An 8335-nucleotide genomic window follows, 5' to 3' on the forward strand; every position below is an offset into this window, starting at 1 on the left:
CAAAAGGAACAAGACAATTGTCCATTTATGTAACCTTTATATATATAATATATGAATTTATATTATTTTTTGATTACATAAATATTATCAAAATAACGTCTTTTTATGTGTTAATTACACGTGTAACCTCTTTTAACAACAATGCATGTTGGTCAATGTCCAAACTGATCAAAGTCGGACACCAAGTTTTTATTTATTAATTATATAAAATAATAGTATATAAAAAATTAATGAAAATAATAAATAAAAATGATGATGTGGCAAACAACTACGATGTTTTCTTATGGTTAAATTGGTGTCCATGACACCAGAAACATCTTTCTTGATGTGGTCACTTTAGACTATCATTTTCCATGTCGTTGCCACCAACTAACCCCACATTTTTATCATACGGCAACTCATTCACGTTGTCTATTTTATTATTATTAGAAGATATTTGTGCAATGTAACGAGATCCTTTCGATTTTAATATTTTGTTTTATTTTGTCTCTTATCGATGCTATAATATATTAATATGGTTTTGGAAAAAACGATAATGTTTTTATTTTTGAATAAAATATAAATTTAAAGATATCTCAGAATTTTATAAAAAAATATATCGATAAAATTAACTATTTAAAAGTTGTTGTTTTGTTGTGTAATTTCTTTAATTCAATTTTGTTTATTATAATTTAATTAGGTTTGATAAAGAGGTAATTTATTTTTGATTTAATAATAGAATTCTTATAAAGATAATAATTAAATATTCTGTTATATTTGAAATGAAATATTTATTCAGTATTTGATTATGTTTATCTGCAGTTAGTTACACGAATTCAAGTATGAAACTTTAATAAGTTGTATTCATGCATTATTTACTTGTAATCTTGAATTTTAAGTAATATGCATCAATAAATAGTATTTTATGTATAAAAAATAGTTTTTAAGAATTTTTATCAAATACTTTATAATATAGTATAGATTATTATTGTATATTATGAAACCAAATTTATAAAATAAAGTAAATGTTTTATATTATGTATTTTGAACGTTTTTTAGAGCAAGCGTATGATTTTGTTTCAATGGCATTTTAGAATATGCATTTCAAATGGTATTTGAATGTGTTTAGGAATTATGATTTAGTTTTAATTATATATTTCAATAAACAGATTTATTGATTATATATTTGTATTTTAATAATTGTGGCACTTACATTAATATTTTTCTTTAACGAATTCTATTCAAATTAACTAAATAAGTGGTCCATTTCAAATAAGAAAACAAGTAGAATTGATATATATATATATATATATATATGTGTGTGTGTGTGTGTGTGTGTGTGGGTGGTTGTAAGGCTTGTTTAGATGAGGGATATATATAAAGATTCTAGAGGAGAATGTGGGGGCCACTTGAAGTGTAAGTTAAAAACGTGAACAAATGGTATTCTTACAATATTAGCATTTTTGAGACATGGGTTCCATACTTTTATCTCGGAAGATGGTGTAAAAATGAGAGTTAAGATGAAAAATATATAAAAAAGATTAAATTTTTGATTACCTTTAATCCTAAATTTATCTATGAATCACGTTTGATATGGAGATTGATTTGATGCATCTCATCTTAATGTGTATCCGAGGATGAAGATAATTTTCTTACGCTTTTCATCTTAACTATCCTTTTCACCGGAACCCAACCTCATCTCATAATAACTTTTTTAAATCGATTATATATATATATATATATATATATATATATATGAAAATATTTATTTGAAAGTGGTAAATATTTGAGAAGTAAAAGTTGTGACCCTAGCCTTTATCTGGTTAACATTTGTGGCTTTGACCGTGAAGCACCAAATAATTTCTCATTTGTATGCAAAAGATAGAAGGGTGGTTTCGTAACTTTTACAAATAGGCGGCAAACGGGTTCATATGTGAACCCATGAGATTTACTTATAAACTATATGTTAATATATGAATCAGTTAATTAGTTTATATGTGAATCACACAGTTTCATATATGAATCAATTAATTAGTCCATATGTGAATCAGTTAATTAGTTCATATGTGAATCAATTAAAATAGTTCATATGTGAATTACATGGGGTCACATGTAAACATATAGTTCATATGTGAATCACATAGGTTCACATATAAACCCGTTTGCCGTTTATTTGTAAATGTTACGAAACTACACCCTCTATTTTTCACATAGCCACAATTTTTGACCAGTCAAATCCAATCTTGACCACATAAAGAGTTAGATCAGTTTTTTACTTCTCAATTATATTCACCACTTTTCAAAACAAACTTTGGTTATTATATATATATATATATATATATATATATATGTGTGTGTAAAAATCATTTTTCATTACTTTTACTTACAATATTAATATTTATGGTTTTATTTTAAGATTTAGTAGTTAGTCACAAGTTCATCGTCTATTTCATTTCTCTTATATTTTTTCATATTATCATAACGTTAAAAATGACAGAACATTATGCACCCTGATCAATTAGAACTTCTACACAACATCATAAACTGTATTATGTATATATATATATATATATATACATATCAAGATGAAAAGTTATGTGTTTTTTCGTAATGAATACTGAAGAAATACATGTATGTATATATATATATATATATATATATATAAATGGAAAAATTAATAATAAAGAGGATGACAAAGAGAGGGTTGACAAAGGCAATAGTTTGACATAAGAAACTTGAAGGAGTATCCAAGAGATGCATTCATATATAGAGGAGTTAAGAATAGATAGGGTGGTTAAGAATTTGCTTAACTTATATCACTTACAAGCAATTTAAAACCTAAACACCTACGCATTTCTTTTCTATTTATATTCCTTTCAATTTTAACATTTTAACTCTACACTTTACTTTGACTTTTTTTTTTTTCAATAATATTTTCAATTTTGACACCACATCTTTGGACTTTTTTGAGAATCTTCCCCATAAAGTTTCAATGGGAACAAGTAGCTCTTTGACATGTGTTCATTATTTGAGCTATCATATTTATTCACAAACTACTACAAACTTGGTATAAACAAAATGATAAATAAACCACAAGGTATGTCTTATTAGTTTGAGCTTGGCTCTAAAGATCAAAAGTACCAGAGGTCTCAGGTTCAAATTTAAGGAGGAATAAAAATCCCCGTGTGGCCACAGAGGTTCAAATGTGGTGACTCCAGGCTATCTGCAAAGCAGGTGGTCACCCTGGGATGGGTCCGCTCACATAACGGGTTGGATATCCAAGTTAATCAAAAAAGAAACGAAAAAGAAAAAAGAAAGTGATAAATAAAGATAATAGAGGTCGTTTACTAAACACTTACTGGGTAGATGTTTATCGGGTCAATTTCTTTACCGGTTGAGCATAGCAATGACCGAGAATCTTATTCGGTAAGACAAATATCAAGAGTCTTACCCGATAGGTGAGGGTGATAACTCTTACCTGGTAAGCGCTTAATTACCGGGTGATAGACTCTTACCAACAATCTATTTTGTTGGTCGTGAATGTTAACCAATAAGATAAGCAAAAGTAGTGAATCATGTCTATAATCGTTCGGTAAATAATCCTTCAGTGTATTTTTATTTTTGTATTTAGTTATATGATACAAATAACATCAATCACATGTTCTTATCTTTTCAGATATACCAATCAGATTATTTTTATCAAACGACAAACCCTAATTAATAATAGTTGAGATGAGTAATCGTTTTTCTACCAAATTGTTATTTATTCTGTTCACTCTTTTCTTAGAAATTGATAATCGTTCATGTCAGCTATTTCGATTAAAGTTGGATATTAATTAATGTAACTGATATGTTGTAAACAGACATATGATTGTAATTTGTTGTTTGAGTGTATAACAAAAAAAAAATATAGTTACAGTTTTGTCTCATGGGCAGGTTCTAGACAACATTCATCAGTACCCAATATAACATATATATTGACAACTATACAGTCAGAATGACAGAGACGCTAAAATTTTAAACTTATCTGCTAGGCAAGTTGCAAGGAATACTAAAAAATGAAAGTGATAGAGTAGGTTAGGATCATCTGATCTTTGGATTTTTGTTCTGTTTATTGAAATTACCATCGATTATATATCTGATCCAACCAGATTAATCTAAAATTTTGAATTAATCATGTGTACATTTCACTTAAAAATCATGAAAAAATAAAATAAATTAAAAATTGGTAATAAATTTATTTGAATATAAATAATTTAGTAAAGAAGAGTCCATTTCTTGTTGGAAAATACCACCATCATGTCTAACAACTACGTACCTCTTTATTACTATGTCGTTATGACTAAATTCGTATATGTCAATTGCGTGTTCAAATCAATCTTATTAAACAACCTAAATATTAACTACTCCTATCTTTGCTTTGTAAATCCTTACTTCTTGACTAAATGGCTGTTTTAGATGGTTACTGAATGGTTTGACGTAAAATGATTAATTTGCTTTTATAATATAGTACAAAATGAAATATAATTATTTGGTAATTATTCAGAATGAAATTAGGGTACTGAATGGTTAAATGAGACCTAAGATACAAAATCATTTAAAGGGTTTTAGAATCATTAAAAGATAAACTTTTTTTTTTTCAAACAAGATTCACCTCTTATCAATTTAGAGATTGCCTCTTAACAGAACTATTAAGAAGTAAACAAACAACCCTAACTTGGTAATATCAGAGTTTTTAGTAAATCGGTAAACGTAAAATTCAATATTCAAACATTTTAGATATTAACTGTCACTTTTTTATAAGACATGAGTTTAAATTGTATAGTATGTGTATAAAAATTGATCAAGATACATAAAAATTGACTGAATGTTTATAATTTTGATAGTTTATATTATTGACAATTTTTTTATGTTAAATGATTATTTTTTTATGTTATGTTATGTTACGTTTAATTTGATGATTGTAATATAAAAGAACATATTTAAGTTGTTTGTTAACGAAACTTATAAAAAAATATTCATTTTTTATAAAATAATATAATGCGGATTTTGAAATTTTTTATTAATAAAAATAAAGAAATATTGTTAGGCCATTGAATCGTAGAAAAAGATTCAAGTCAGTCGTCGAATTAAAAAACGGGTATTATTGAACATTTATTTCATTAAAAAATAATCAAATACTATTGAGTTTCCGCTCAATTAAAACATACCTAAGGTTCGGGCATTTGTTTTTTCAGTAATGAAAACTTGTTTTACAAAAACGTGTTTGACTTTGACCTAATTAATCGCATCATCTACCACCGCCATTAACGTAACAACACCGCCATTGATAGTCCCAAGTTTGCATCTACTTAGTTGATTTCTTGTTTGAAGACACTTTTGTTGATACTAAATTTATAACCATTTGGGTCGTGGCGTATTGGTTAAGGCTCATGAAGATGTAGCGGAAATTTTATCTTCCTCGGGTTCAAATCCTGGAGCTGACAAAGCCCTCGTGGTCATAGAGGTTCATCTGTAATGACTCTAAGACATCTTTGGTCGCCTAGAGGATTATTCGATGTGCGTAAGCTAACTTGAAAACTCACAGTTACCAAAAAAAGATTTAAAATGCCTAAAAAAATTATATCTGATACATAATCTAAAAAATGATTAATGGAGTTTTCTAATAGTACTATATTTTAACTCTATTGTTCTCACTACAACAAAATTTGGTTTATAGGACGTCCATAATCTCTAAGTATCCTAATAGACCGTTTTTTAGGACTTAATTTATAGGACCAAAAAAATTAAGCGTTCTATTTAAAGGCGTTGTAATAAGTTTATATGACGCTTTTGAATGTCTTAACAAGTTTTTTAGGACATTTTTAATTAAAAGTGTCGCATTAGCAACTTTATAGGACACTTTCTCAAAAGTGTCCTATAAACTCAATTTTTTATAAGACACTTGTTTTTATAGGACAATTTTTCAAATAGTGTCCTATAAAGTTGCTAATTGGACGCTTTATAATAAAAGTGTCATAAAAAACTTATTACGACATCAAAAAATGTCATATAAACTTATTACAACACATTTAGATAGGACACTTTATTTTTTTAGTCCTATAAACTAAGTCCTAGAAAAATGTTTATTAGGACGCTTAGAATTTGAGGATGTCCTATAAATCCAATTTTATTGTAGTGTCTTAAAACTAAAAATGACCATTTATTGTTGAGACTTTTCTAGTAACACCATATATGTATTGAGAACCTTGATAGTGTTGTAAAAAAATTAGTACGTACTCTTATTGATGAAGCGTGTATGATTACTCATATTTGGTAGATTTTGTGATGTTATCTCACCCAGAAAGTAGGTCTCAAAAACACACACACACACACACACATATATATATATATATATATATATTGATTCCATGAGTTTTAATGTATATTAAAGGCTTATGGCATTTTCTTATAGCTCCTAAATCATTTATTTTGGAGATGAAGGGATTGTTTGATTGTTTTTCATTAAGTTTTATATGGATTAAGTTATCTGTATGAATTAAGGTGTCTGTAAACTCAATTAAATTGCGTTCGTTTGTTATGTGAATAAACCATATGAATGATGTAAATGACAATTTTATCATCTAGTATTTGTTTTTTTTAACTCGTATTTTTGTATAATATTATTCGCAAATGCTCACGCGTTTTGCCCATTCATGAATGTTCATAATAAAAAAACTAGCATTTACCTTATTAACTTGAGATAAATTAGTGGTGTTTGCGGTACGATTTGGTGCGGTTTAGGATGGTTTAGGGTCAAACTGCAAACCACATTCTGAAATATGGTTTCTTGCGGTTTATGCGATTTGTACTTAACGGATTTTACGCCTACAATCCAAGAACTATAAGACTAAAACGTCACCATAAAATCAACGATAACGTGATCGTGGTCCAAACAAAATAAAAAGTTTCAATTGAGAGAGCGTCTGAAGTTAGATGAGGGCGATTAAAGTTTGAAATCGTGAATAAGGCGTCAATTGTATCAAAAATTTTAATCTTTTGAAAGATGAGACTTGAAAGTAAACTAGAACAAAAGCAAGGACAGACCCATTTTTTTTCTTCATATGGAGGTACCATATAAAACGGTTGCACATTCTCAACAAATACGATTGCACCTTTCATAAACTTAAACTTTTAGCTCACGATGGAGGGATAATACCACCTGGGTCCATCAATGGGGAGAAGCCCATTTCATGACCTAATCATGGATGTTTGCTTAAACCTAAAAGTGCTTAATGGATTATTCGTCTATAATTTATTAATATTACGGATCAAAATCCAGAAATTTAGATTACTAAATGGACAATGGATAAAATAGATTAAAAGTACTATATAAATTAGCAATTACTCTGTCTGTGTATATATATATATATATATATATATATATTGTGTGTGTATAAAATTAAAAATATGGAAAATATGTGGTGTGGTGTGGGTTGAACCGTAGTTTGATAACTTAAAACTGCAAACCTCATCGCATAATGCGGTTTGGTAAAATTGCAAACCACAAACTGTATAACGGAAGTTCTAAATGTATTTAGATGTGTGGTGTTTGCGGTTCAAAGTTTAAACCAACAATCCTAGGATGAATATCTTCAAAATCAAAATGGGCCTGTGTAGATCACTTATTGGACTTAATTATCTGTCTTTATTGGCCCAATTTCTTAAATAAAGATCCAATAGCTTCAATTAGAATAATCTGGTCAGTTACTTGTAATTCAACTATGAAATTGGCTTAATCAAATAAGTTATAAAAAGCTCACTTCGTCTTTTTAGTTCATTCAAGTGACATCGAAGACGATCGGAAGCTTCAGAAGGAAAATCAAGACGAAATCATGCAACTGTTACACATCGTAAGAAGCAAATGGAGAGACAACAAGACTATCGTCAAGAGTGACAAGTAAACAGTATAACTTTTTTTTAAGTATATAATATTTATACTAGAAGCGTACTCGCACAATGCAGCGAGATACATCGTGATTTTAATATTTCATTTTATTTTTTATCTTAGCTGATGTTATAATATGGCTTTATGTGATTTTGAGAAAGCGATGATGTTTTTATTTTTAAATAAAATATATGTTTGAAAATATCATAAAATTTTGACAAAAATATATCGATATTAGTATCAAATAAACTATTTAAAATTCCTCATTTTTTGTGTAATTTTTTAATTCAATTTTTTTATAATTTAATTTATGTACAATAACGAAGTAATTCATATTTGGTTTAATAATATAATTTTTTTATAAAGATAATAATTATTTATTTTGTTGGAACTCGATAATTATTCAAATTATATCTTATATTTTTTTAT

The sequence above is a fragment of the Cynara cardunculus genome (assembly GCF_001531365.2).
Source record: "Cynara cardunculus var. scolymus isolate 2C chromosome LG 4, CcrdV1, whole genome shotgun sequence".
In the NCBI taxonomy this organism is placed as follows: Eukaryota; Viridiplantae; Streptophyta; class Magnoliopsida; order Asterales; family Asteraceae; genus Cynara; species Cynara cardunculus.